Genomic DNA, 13,934 nt, shown 5'->3' with positions numbered 1-13,934 from the left:
TTTAAAAGGTTTTATTTCATTTGAAATGGCTCTTGACTTCCTAAAATAGTTATCACCTTATTTTTTAAATTCTTAAACTTTCTTATAAGTCCCATAGTAGACTTTTCTCTCCACATAAGCAATTTGCATCAGCCAGTCGCTAGATGGGCCATAGTGTTGATCTACACTGACCATGTCAGCAGGGATGTGCCAGGATGCAGCAGTGGGAGAGGGACACCTGCATGCCCAAAATAAGGGGATGAGTCATCAGCATAAAACTTAAAAATGACAATAAAGCGAACTAAGAGTGGGTCTTAATCACCAAGAACTGGTAATTCTAATATTGACAATGATGAACTATTCCTCCCCACAAAATCTTTTGTTGGTCTAAGTTCTAAACAATTGCTGCATTTACTGCTGTTTTTCTAAATGTTATTGAGATGTAATTAACATACCACACAACTCATCTATTTAAAGTATACAAGTTGTTTTTAGTATAATCACAGAACTGTACAACAATGACCACAATCAATCTTAGAATATTTTCATCACCCTAAAAAGAAACCTCATACCTATTAATAGCCAGTTCCCATTCCCCCACCTCCCCACCTACTCCCCCAGCCCTAAGAAACCACAAATCTACTTCCTATCTTTATAGATTTGTCTATCCTGGACACTTCATATGAATGGACTCATACAATATCTGGCTTTTTGTTTCTGGCTTCTTAACAGTGTTTTCAAGGGTCATCCATGTTAAAGCATGTGTTGGTACTTAAGTCCTTTTTATTGCCTGATAATATTCTATTCTATGGACATACCACAGTTTATCCATTCATCAGTTGATGGGCATTTGTGTTGTTTCCACTTTTTGGCTGTTGTGAATAATGGTGCTATGAACATTTGGGTACAAACTTGTATGCAGATGTATGTTTTTATTCATTTAAGGTCTGTATATGTCTAGGACTGGAATTACAGGATCATAGGGTAACACTGTGGCACTGTATTGAAATTTTGAGGGACTATGAGTTTTAATAATCTGTATGCAAATATATTTGGTATACTAGTACACTTTTATTATTTATCCTTTAATAAACATGGATTAGTAGATTTTCATTCCTTGTTTTTTAATAAATATTTTTTCAATATGGATTTTACTTGGATAACTCCTACTTATAGTGACATCCATGACCAGGTAACACAAGGGTGTTACAAGGATGTTACTCTTAATTGAGTCCCAAGCTATGTTCACGTAACACATGGACTCAGTTAAGTGTTCATTTAACAATTAGGTCATACTGATTTAAGTAGTTTGACCTTGTTTCAGGTGCAGTGTGTGTTTCTAGCTCCTGCGGTACTGTGTATTCCTGCATTCAGTAGATGTGAAATAAACAAAAATAGCACAGTAAATACAGAGAGAATCAGAACTTAAGTCATTATATGACCACTTGAGGTTTTTTTGTTTTGTTTTGTTTTTCACTTGAGGTTTTTGTGTCTTAAACTTAAAACAGTGACATAGGATGCAAACTTCAAAACATGATATTTTTGTTTTGTAAGTACAAATTTTAGTTCATAAGTGAAATATTTTACTGAATTTGAATATCTTTAAAGTAGAATTCTATTTTTTATTGAAGCTCAGAATTCAAAGCTAAAAACATAATTTTATTCAAGTTAAGCTTGAAAAGAATTTTAATTTTAAAACTAAAAAAATCAGAAAATAGCAGGGATTGCTGTTATTGCATTATACACTTATTACTGAGCATAAATCCATTCTGTAGAGGAGAGTAGCATTAAAAATCACTTGATCCAGATGTCAGATATGCTAGGCCTGCCACTGTGTATGAACTTGTACAAGATGACCAAGTTATTTAGGAAATATTTCTTGGATTGAGTAAGCTTAAATTGACAGAAGAAAATGGAAACAGATTGGCAGTGTGGAAGGAATTCCTGACTAAGTTATATGTTTAGAGAGCAGTTCAGAGTTATGAATTACTTGGGTATATCAAGACTGAATAAGAAGTGGAAATTTGGGGAATTTGTATAAGAGGGTAAACCTGGGCCTGCGTCTGGAGTAGGAAGCAATTTGAGATTCTCAAATAAGACAGCAACTTTGGTGGGGGAGAGCTTGAGTTTCATCATTTTGGCAGCAACACACAGCAGGGGTGGGAACAACAGAAGACCCCAGTGAAAGGCAAGTTATAAGGTTGGTATGGAATATCAGGCGTTAGCTAATGACATTCTCCTTGGGGATAGCAGTTACAGGAATGGAGAAGGAACAAATCAAAGAGATCTTATAAACAACATTGTAAAGATGTCTATTTTCCCCTAAGTTGACCATAAGTTTAATGCGATTCTTATCTAAATCCCAGCAAGGTTTTTTTTTTGTAGATATCAATAAGCTTATTCTAGAATGTATATGGAAAGGTCCTAAAATAGCTAGAACAATCTTGAAAAAGAAAGATAAAGTGGGAAGAATCACTCTACACAGTATTAAGGCCTCGTATGTAACTATAGTATAAAGGTGGTGTCCTATTAGCAGATGGACACATAGATCAATGTAACGGAATGGAGAATACCCACCCTCCATAATCCTGGACCAACCCGCACAAGTACAGCCAACCAACTTTTAACAAAGTTGCAGAAACGATGCAATGGATGAAGAAGAGCATTTCCAAAAAATAGTGCTGGAGCAACCAGACATTCCTAGATCAAAAAAGAAAATGAACCTTAATGTAGACTTTATACCTTATATAAAAGTTAGCTCAAAAGAGATCACAGACTTAAATATAAAATGCAAAACTATAAAACTCTTAGAAAAAAAAATTAGAAAAATCCTTGGAATATGAGGCCAGGCAAAGAGTTCTTACACTTGACACCAAAAGCATAACCCACAATGGGAAAAAATTGATAAATTGGACCTCATCAACGTTATAAACGCACTCTGCAAAAGACTTTGTTAAGAAGTGAAGCAATAAGATAGCGAGAGGAAGAAAATATGTGCAGACTGCACACCCAACAAAGGACTAGTATATGGAATATATTAAAAAACGTTCAAACCTCAGCAGTAAAAAACTAACCCAATTAGAAAATATACAAGAGACAAAGACAGACATTGCATCAAAAAAGATATACAAATGGTAAGCATATGAAAAGATGTTCATCCTTATTAGCCACTAGGGAAAGGCATATTAAAACCACAATGAGATACAGGTTATGTGGTCGTTTCTGATTTGGCTGGACCACACATTTATGGTACATATGAAGAGTCTAGTGTCTAGAAATTAATAATTTATCCAGTAAAAGAGCTTAGCTGATGCCAATGGCTCTCTTAAAGTGACTTGTTCCCTTCTCATTTTGTCATATAAATGAAGTGTTCTAATTGTATTCCCAAATCTGAAGATCCACAAAGGCCTCCAGAGGTAGCTCTCCAAAATGTCACATCTAAGTCTAGCAAGATTTAGTGACCAATTACATATAGGAGTTACTCAAGTGTTTATGAAAATTAGCACCCTTTGACCTTATCAACAGTCCCAGCAGCTATGTGGGGCAAAGCCTGGGCCACTTGCCAGCTGTGTGATGTGACAAGACACGTATTTCTTTGAGATTCAGTTTCCTCCTCTTAAAATGAGAATGGCAGTTTTTCCCTTACAAGGTCTTGTGAGGATTAGATCAAACACCATACGTATGATGTGTCGAGGCTAGTGCTCAGTGTGGTTGTGGGTGCTGTTTCCGTACCCAAGCCAATGCTGTAGTCTCCAGGAAGGATTTAAGTGAGTCTCTTTCTGGAGTGCTTTAATTTTGTTGACCATGTGGCTGAGAATGTCTAAAAAAAATCCCAAATTTATTATTCTGCCTTGCTCTTCTCTTACACATGCTAATGCTTGTCTGAATACATATGTTGTTTTCTTCAAAACACAAGATCACTTTAGCTATACCCAGCTTCTTCCCATGGTCACTCAGCTGGTCAAGGAGCTGAGCAAATGTCTGCATGAGCTTTCCTTCAGTGTGTGCATTAGCATGGGAAATATCATGGGATTTTTTTCTCTCACCTGGCAGAGCCTATACAGAGAAGGTACCCATAAACATTTGCTGAATGAAAAAAAAATGAATGAGTCTTGATGCTATAGAGGAACATGAAGTTGGGAGTGAGGAGTCCACATATATTCTCTTAGCCAGGAAGATATTTGGGGACAAGGACAGGCAGGGCACATAGTTTAGATGTTAGATGTTCATAAAGGGGTGGGGAGGAGAGGGTGCATCCAACTGTGGAAGCCTGGAAAAGCTGCAGTAAGGGCATGACATTCATGGTTGTCTTAAGCTGGTGTTGCTGTTGCTGATGGTAATGATAATAGCAAACTGGTATGTAACACTTTTTACGTCAGGCACTGTCCTAAGTGCTTTCCACAGGTTAATTCATTTAATCTGCTCAGCAACTCTGTGAGAGAGTTACTATTATTCCCCTAATTTGACAGATGGGGAAGCTAAGGCACCAAGAGGGTAAGAAATTTGCTCAAGGTCACACAGATTGTAAGAAGAAAATCTCCCCCAAATTAGCATTATGAACTCTTGAAATATGGTTCTTGGGAAGCCAAGGGAGTTCCATCTGCTGTGAGAACAGTATGACTCCTATCTTAACATATACCTATAAACAAAGGTAGTTGGACTTCACAGGGCTACTATACTCATGATGCACACTTTGAATGGTAATAGTAACTTGCAGTGAAAAATCCATCACTGATGTTATGTAACAACCAAAAATCTGTGTGTAAGACATTCCTGCTACCTCTCAGGGGCCTCCTAAACATCCTCTCACTTTTCTTTTCTTTTTTTTAATATGGAATGCTTCATGCATTTTCATGTCATCTTTCCCAGGGGCCATGATAATCTTCTCTGTATGGCTCCAATTTTAGTATATGTGCTGCCCAAGTGAGCATGCCTCTCACTTTCTGACATGAGACTTACAAGTTCTGGGCACTCCTAGAATGTTGATCAAAATCATAGCAGACCACAGATCACAGCTTGCACCTAAGCTGGTCCTCACCACTTTTTTGTTAAGATCATGGTTGTTTTACTTTTTCATATTCATGGCCACATTCCTCAATTAGAGTCCCTCTCTGTTTCACAACCTGCTTCCTGTGGCTCTGTGTGTGTGTGTTTGTATAACAGAATGTGTGCTGTGGCTGTATGAGCTTTGAAAGAGCAGTTGTAACCTAGGCCTCTCAATGCTTTTTTGTTAATGAGCCCTGCATCCTCATCCAGCTCTAGCTTTGCTTTTAGCAATGCTTTGCTAAAAACAGACTGAGGTCATTCATGTGTAAATGGAGACACACCAAGAAAAAAATTAATACCAAATGTACAGCAAGATCAAAAGAAAAAATAAATTTCTCAATGGAATACTCAGAGCTATGCAGAGACCATTGGTTACTGCTGCTTCACGTAAAATTGAAAGTCAGAGCATGTTTCAGGAAGGTTCTTAAAAAGGCTGGGACCAACCAGAGGCTGTGATTTGAGAATCCCACAAGGATGACTGCCCCTAAAACTGGCTGAATCCTGAATTACACAGGGAATATGTACGCACAAAAACTGTAATAGATGCCAAAAAAGAATAACTAAGAGTCTCAAGGCCTATGGAACTCAGGGCCTACAACCAAAACGTTTTCATTTAAAGACAAATACAATGTTATAGTGAAATTAGCATCCATAAACTCTTTGATCACAAATTATAATTTGATGAATTTTTCAAAATCAAAAATATGTAAACATGTCAGAACAAATCATTCTCCTGATTATCATTGACAGGCGAATCTACAGAAATAAATGTAGACCTTAGGTCCAACACATTCATTTGTACATTCGATCATGCATTCATCCAGGGAGTATCTATTGAGCACCTAGTAGGTGCCAGGGTGAACTCTGAAAAAAAAAAGAACAGTATAGGAGGCTGGTTAAGAGTGGGGTTGGAAGTCAGAGAGACCAGGCTTAAATACTTGCTCCACCACTTACAAACTGAATGACTGTTCAGCAAGGGAGTAAACCTCCCTCAGCTCCTGATTTCTCAACTGTAAAATGAGGACTATCATATTTGCCTTGCAAGGTTGGACTGGATGAAGTAATATGTATGACAAAGTTATCCCAGTGCCTGGCCCACCATAAATGTTCTGAGGAAAAGGGAGGAGCCAGGGGAGTGGTACGCTAACAATTTATACTTCCTAAACCCAGAGATAACCTGGCATCTTCCTCCTGACTTTTCTAGAAGAGTGCTCCAAAGGTACATTCCCCTGCCCCAGCCCATCCACATAGGCATACTATCAAAAATGTGGCTGAGGCTGTGTGCAGTGGCTCACACCAGGCACGGTGGCTTGCACCTATAATCCCAGCACTTTGGGAGGCCAAAGTGGATGGATCACCTGAGGTCAGGAGTTCGAGACCAGCCTGGCTAACATGGTGAAACTCAGTCTCTACCAGAAATACAAAAAATTAGCTGGGCGTGGTGGCAGGCACCTGTAATCCTAGCTACTCAGGAGGCTGAGGCAGGAGCATCGCTTGAACCTGGGAGGTAGGGGTTGCAATGAGCCAAGATCGTGCCACTGCACTCCAACCTGGGTGACAAGAGCGAAAGTCCATCTCAAACAAAAACATGTGGCTGGCTAGTAGCCAAGGAGAAGGCCACTAGGAGGTTCATGCAGAGGCAGGCTCAGAAGACACGGATGCTGATGGGAAGGGGAAACTGGATGAGGATATCAAGGCTGGCTTCATCCTTGCTCTCCCTTTTCTCCCTGAGGCCAGGTAGGAAACAGCTTCCCCTTATCTCTTTAGGGCGGGGAGTTCAGGGTCACTCCTGGACATCTAGAAACCTCTAACCCAATGGGCAGTCTGGCTCCCTGACACACGGACACCTGCTGCTGCCCACCCTTTCTCAGTTCCTCCTCCTGGTGGAAGAAGCTAAATCATGAGAGGTGTCCCACGAGGAGGACTAAGGTTGGCCCTGGAGGGCAAGTAGGAGTCAGGGGAAGATTTGTGGTTGTGGCCGTGTGAATGTGATACTGAGAGGGAGCGCCGCTGCTGGCCGGGGCCCACAAAGGGTGGAAAAGGAACTCAGAGACAGAGTTGTCACATTCAGCAGGCAAGAATACCAGACCCTGGAGTAAATTTGAATTTCAGATAAACAACAAATCATGTTTTAATCTATGTCCCATACAACACTGGGGATATACTGATATAAAACGTTATTCATTATTTATTTGAAATTCAAATTTAACTGGATGTTCTCTATTTTATCTGTCAACTCTAATCAGAAAGGGAAGGAGGAGAACATCCTCCATTTTCCCTGTGTTTCCATCTGAAACCAGATAGAACACAGTATCTCAACAGTCCGCCCGTTCTGCAAGTCACCCTCATAGGCTGAAGCCTGTAGCCCAGTCTCTTTGAGGAGATATTGAGTCAGAGTCCCCACTGTGCAGAGCATGGTACTGGGTGCTAGGAATACAGAGGTGTACAACAGCCCCTGACTTAAGGACCCACTCACTAATGGGGGACCAAAACCCAATGGGAAGGTAATCACAATTAAAATAACAATAGCAATTATTAATATTTATTGAGAGCTTACTGGGCCACTGTTCCAAGCACTTCGTAGATTATTTTATGTTTTTGTTTGTTTTGTTTTGTTGAGACAGGGTCTCACTCTGTTGCCCAGGCTGGAGCACAGTGGCTTGATCATGGCTCACTGCAGCCTGACCTCCCCCCGTCTCAGGTGATCCTCCCATCTCAGCTTCCCGAGCAGCTGAAATCACAGGATGCACCATCACCCTGGCTGATTTTTACCACCCTATGAAGTAGATTGTATTATTAACTTCAGTTTTCAAATAAGGAAACTGAACCTTGTAAGGAAGGTAACCAACCATAGTGTTTTTTACCTGAATTGAGATGTGTTTTGTTTATTTTTATTTCTAAGAGAAATTTCACTGCTGGTAGGTTTTAAAAAAAAAAAAAATTAGAGATGCGTTTTTAAGTGAAAGGGAGCACAATCCATAACTACACAGAGCAGCAGGTGTCCTCTGGAGCTGCCCCAGCATACCGGGATTATGGCATTCTACTCATAGGAGGCATGCGTGGTAGAAAGTGGCAATCGGAGGCTTCGAACCCAGGCAGAATGGCTCCAGAACTCATGCCCTTAACCAGGAACAGTTAAGAAAGGAGGCTGATCCACAGGCACTTCCTCTCATTGGACGCCAAGTTTCTGGGGATGGGTCCTCCTGTTTTGCTTCCCACTGTGTCCTTGGAACCTGGCACCCAGCACCCAGTATCCAAGCATAGAGTGGGTGCCAAAAAGCACTTGATGAGCGAATGAAGCTGGGAAGCCTTTATGGAGATGGTAGGATATGAACAGAGCTTGAATAATGGAGAGGACCTAGGCAGGGACCCCTTTCTCTTCCTGGCTCTATCCCTCTTCCCAGGTGCTTGAGGCAGGATCAGTGAGAGAAGGCTGTTCAGTGAGCTTAGCATGGTACTGCAAACCAAATCACTGGGACATAAAAAGGTGACAACTATTCTCAAAACTAAGTCATGAGGGCTCTGTTAGCCCTGACCCGACTCTTTCACATGGTGCTTACTCAGGTACTCACTGCCTGCCCTCTCCAGTCCAGATCCTATATAGATTTAGAAATCTGTCACATTGCCTGCGTCCTTAACAATTGACTGCCCTGTATTGGGTCCTGTAGCACCAGCAGTACTCTGTCTTCCCGGTGAGCTGACCCCCAGGGAAGTCTCCCCGACTTCCATCTCCTTAACCAGCTCAGGACTGCTTTCCTCTGTGTTCCCACTAGAGGCCCTAGCCTGAGGCCACCCACTCCCAGTGGCTCTGACTGCACCCCCAGAGCCTGCTACTTCCATCTCTTCAGTGAATTTAAGCCTACAACAATCCACTGCAAGCCTACACCCTCTTTAAACAGGAATCATGAGATCTTTAAAACAATAAACAAACCCCTCCTTGCTGAGGATCAGCTACTCACCATTTAAGAAGAGAAAGCAAATTTATAGAAGGGGAGAGACAGCCTCTGACAGCTGGCTCTCCTCTCTCTTTAGAAATATATCATTAAACCCAGTGACTCCTGCCTGACAGTTATAGAATGAGCAAGGAAGGGCTCTGTGTGACATTTTTTGTTCTACTGACAATTTGACTGCATGTAATGAACTACCTAGACTGTAAACTGAGGTGATGGGTAGTGTCTTATAAGTGTAAGCTACTTCTTTGAATCCCAAAGTCTAGTGCAGTTTTACCTATGGGAATACAATAAACATAATTAATTTGAGCTGACTGCTAAGGCTGTGTCTAAGCTTAAACAGCCTAAATTACTCCTGACACAAAAGTGCTAGTTAGTCTGTGGCAGAAAGAAGTTAAGTACTTAAGCGCTAATCCTGAAAATCGGAGCGAAAGGAAATGTCAATCACTTTACATATCATTCTGGTCCCCTTGTCTCAGTTTCTTTCCAACTGTAGGGCTTTGTTGCTGTCAAGCTGGGTGACCTTGGATAGGTCCCTAAACTTCCTGGGTTCTTAATTTCCTAGTGCTGAATCAGGCAGGTTCAATAAGATGATCTTACGGTCTCTTCCAACTCTGACATTCCAGGATTCTCGCTGACCAAAAAGTGGAGCGCAGAGATAAAAGTATGGAGTAGATGCTTGGGGAAGGAGAAAATAAACATAGATCTGGGAAGAGACAAAAAGCACCGGAGACTAGAGTATACTTTGTCATCCCTTTAAAGGCTCACTCTGCCCCCACTAAGATGGTGTCATTTATCACATCCTTCAGGGTGTCCAACTGATGCCCATGCACCTGGGCCCAGCCTTTTCTTCCACTCATTCCTCCACGTATGTGCTCTGCTTTGTTCCTGGCACTGCTTAAGGCACAGGGAAATTACTAGACTATAAACTGAGGCCAAACTATAGGTTGAGTAAGACAGACAAAACTCTGCGTACCGTTTACAGAGCGGTCCTAGGAAGGACTTCTCTGGGCTGGGTTCTGAAGAACGCAGGACAGAAGCATTTCCTGAGGACAATTTCTATCCTGGTTAGAGAATGCAAAGGCAGAAGGTGTGTTCTGAAAAGAATTGTGGGGAATTTATGTGACTAGAGAGGGTAGCGTTGGGGGAAGAGTCACAAAGAACTTAGCATTCCTTGCTATAGACAAACACAATAAGATCTGTGTTTTCAAAAGCTCATTGGAGCAGCTGGCAGGCAGCTGGATTGAAGAGACTCCTGGAGTCCTGATAACACTGGGCTCTCCCTCATCCCTGGCCTCTTCAACTGCCCTATGAGCCTCTCCCAAATTTAACAAACTATTTAAAGAGGATCTCTCTCAGAGTTTCTCCCAAGTGTAGTCCTGAGAATTTGCCGGAGAATCTCCTGGATTTTGCACTCTTCTTAAGCTCCTGGGAGGCCCTTTTGCCCACAGATATATGAGATTGTCCAGGAGAATGGTTTCTGGGCAGGCTTCCCTGCTTCCATCTCCACTATTGAGAATGGTCATCTAGTCAAGTCCTGAGTCTTGTGGTAAATTTTCTGTTCACAGATGTATAATGTTAAAGCATGAACACCAAAAAGATTTCAGTGCTAATAGAAGGGGATGAGATTTAACGTGGTTTTTTTTTCTTTTGCTCATCTTTATTTTTAACTTGCACTACGTGTAGAATAAGAAAAATGTTAACTAAAATAAATGTAGTGAGCACTCAGTATTTGAAGCACTGAACAAGCTCATGGAAGAAATGAGTTGCCTGAAAAGGGTTACATACTGCAGGGAAGTGCTGTTGTTTTCAGCAGGAAAGAGAGGCCGGGTAACAACAGGAAGTGCTGGGAGGCCTCAGTACCAAGGCTTCCAAGCAAAGCGGCTCTGGAAACAATGGCTGCCTGTGGCTCGGGAATATTCGGCAGGAAATGAAAGGATGTTGGGGTGGGGGCTGGGACACAGCGAGGAACTGATAAGCATTACCTGGCTGTTCTTCACATAGTCGGAGCTGGCCCAAGGTGAAGTCATTTTTAATAAATGCTCCCCATCTCCCATCAGTAAAATTGATTTTAGAAAAATACAAAAATGAGAAGCACCCATAGTACCATAGGTCTGGAAACCGTTAGGAAGCTCTACAGCTCAGGAAGCCAGAGAGATTTCTCACTTTTAGGGCATGGTAACATCAGTGCGGAGAGGACCTTCAGATGAACTAGGCGTCACTTAGAGCTAAGTCCCTGGAGGACTCCAGCCTCCATAAAAATAAAAATAGCCCTGGGGTTAATGGGAGTCCAGCCATACCAAAGGAGATATGTATAAACCTCCTGAGATTGAAGTTTATATTTTATTTAACAGAATTTCCCTTCATAGGAGTGGGGCGACCTGGGGAACCATTAATAGTACAAATGAGAAACAAAAGCAAAACAAACAAACAAAAAATTACCCTAATGCTTTGTCCAGAAAGACCTAGATGTAAACCAGAGTTGGTAGGAGTCAGGACCTGAACACTGGCAGATAGAAGTCGCATCTGCCTTCTTAATTTCTAGCCCAGCCTCTCCTTCCAGAGTCATCCAAGAAGCTAACAGATCCTGGAAGGAGGTTAGACCTGGAAGACACATAATCCAGAAATTATCTTTATGATGTTCCAGAACTTGCTTCTAGAACAGACGAAAGTCTGAGGCTGGGAGTGGCTGATTTGCTGGAGGACATACAACTGGTCCGTGTAGCTGTTAACCGATGGGTACCCCAACACCTACTGCCTGGAAGATACCTAGGGGAATTCAAAGAAGAGGAGAGTTACTCTCCTCAAAGGTCAAGAATCTCATGCCTGTAGATTAGGACGAGAACTCATGTTTCTTAATTCGTTGTCCAAGTCCTTCTCTCTCATCAAATTGTGCTTAGTTGTGAAGTCTGTCTCTACCTTCTGCTACTTTCTGGTCTTCCCCATTCTTGGTCTGTGACTTGGTTTCCCTAGTGTGGAGGTTATGCTTATAAAATGTACTGGAAAGTACATGAATTTTGGATTCAAACAGACTTGTAACTGCACCCCAGTTTGCCACTAGCTGTTTGAGTTTGGACAAGTTGTCTAACCATATAGAATCTTAGCTTCCCATCTGAAAATAGGAGTAGTAATGCATACATCTCACAGTTTTAAGAATTAAATGAAATAATGATGGTTGATTCATCCCTATAGCCATCCAAGAGGTATGCAAGAAAAAAAAAAAAAGGTGGCCTAGACACACACAGATAGAAAAAAATTTACCTTGTCCTTATTCTTAAGATGATCATTGTTAGTGAAGCATGCAGTTCAAAAAACAAATTTGCTTCTCTCTCATTAATCTACTCAGTTCATGACTTTCTCCCTTGGAGCTCACTCTTAGCCATATGCGGCCTTCTCTGTATCCATTACCACTTAAGAGTCTCTACCAGTGGCACCCCACAAGTGGCAAGAAAGCTGCTCATCCAGTAAATAAAATCTTGATCAGGTGATTCCACTGATGTGCGCTTTATGCAGTTACATTGAGGATTTAAATGATTTTAAATGAGTTGTTTTTGCTGGCAATGTGCTAGGAGTTGACTGAGATCTTTCTGTCCTCCATCAGCAGCCCCATAGAATGAGTGATGTCTGCCCCTACAAATCCCCTAATAAAAAGCTTTCTTTACAGACAGACAGTAGAAAGGATGAACCACATAAGTCTTTACATACAAAGTGTTTGTGTACAAAGCCCAGCAGCCTCATCAATGGGACAGAACTCTTCTGTATACAGCTTCTGTGTACAAGATGAACAGGGCCGGCTCTAAGACCAAGGTCACATGGAGAGGCCTTGCAGGTTTGTTTTCTATAGTCATAGCGTCTGAACCTTTTTCTTTTTTATTTTTTTTGGATTTTTTTTTCCATTTATTTTATTGCATTTTAGGTTTTGGGGTACATGTGAAGAACATGCAAGATTTTTGCATAGGTACACACATGGCAGTGTGATTTGCTGCCTTCCTCCCCATCACCTACATCTGACATCTCTCCCCTTGCTATCTCTCCCCAACTCCCCACCCCCCACCGTCCCTCCCCTATTTCCCCCAACAGACCCCAGTGTGTAGTATTCCCCTCCCTGTGTCCATGTGTTCTCATTGTTCAACCCCACCTGTGAGTGAGAACATGCGGTGTTGAACCTTTTTCTTTACTCAGCACCACCCTTCCTCACAGCCATACCACCCCCACCCCAAACACACACACCCAGAAGCACCCTGTGGGAGTCCCTCCTAGGCTCTCCCCACTGGCTCGTTCACCACTGATGACATGTGGACCCAGACACTTTCACCACCCTCAACCAGCCTTTCATGTTGAGTCAGATAGGCTCCTACCTTTCCTAAAGAAATTTCAGGCAACAGCTAGAAAAGAATGAGTCCTCTCACTTCCCCTTTCCTTGACAAACCATGAGAGGACGTCTCTTGTGACCCTAAAGGGACTCCTTATTTTTTTCTTTTTCTGGCAAGTCTTTTCTTCTGTATTACCTTCCATCTCCCTTCACACACACACACACACACACACACACACACACACACACACACACACACCCCTATTTCCTTGAAGGGAAGAACTTCAGGGTTGGCCCTGATGAGGAAGCTGAAGGTCTAGTCCCAAAGCTGTCTGTATTGGACATTATTCTCCAGGCAACGGGGAGCTATGGAATGTTTTGGTGTAGAGGAGCTTTACCACCAAGGTTGTGTCTTAGAAAGATTTATCTGGAAGTAGAGATAGAATGCAATCTTCCCAGGCAGTCAGTAAAAATGCCTGTAAGTTCCCTGATGCTTCTCTTCCACGGGACTGGTCTAGTCAGCATTCCTGGAATTCACCACATTATTCAGTGCCTTTCACCTTGTTTATACTATTCACTGTTTCCTGCCCCAAAAGAAATACTATATGCTAGGCACTTAAATGAGCATTCTGCATGTATTGTAATGT

At 41.8% G+C, this 13,934-nt stretch overlaps 1 protein-coding gene and 1 non-coding gene across 2 annotated transcripts in view; one reads left to right on the top strand and one right to left on the bottom strand.

Moving 5' to 3' along the window:
* The window catches only part of ARHGAP31 (Rho GTPase activating protein 31), a 114,659-nt gene that overhangs the window by 43,197 nt on the left and 57,528 nt on the right, over window positions 1–13,934 (top strand). The window lies entirely within an intron of this gene.
* On the bottom strand, window positions 4,805–4,910 carry LOC116565623. Its single transcript, XR_004275543.1, has one exon. It is a non-coding gene; the product is annotated as a U6 spliceosomal RNA (small nuclear RNA).

The sequence above is a fragment of the Sapajus apella genome, unplaced genomic scaffold (genome assembly GCF_009761245.1).
Source record: "Sapajus apella isolate SASKATOON/1434 unplaced genomic scaffold, GSC_monkey_1.0 scaffold40, whole genome shotgun sequence".
Classification (NCBI taxonomy): Eukaryota; Metazoa; Chordata; class Mammalia; order Primates; family Cebidae; genus Sapajus; species Sapajus apella.
This window is presented reverse-complemented; position numbering and strand designations above follow the sequence as displayed.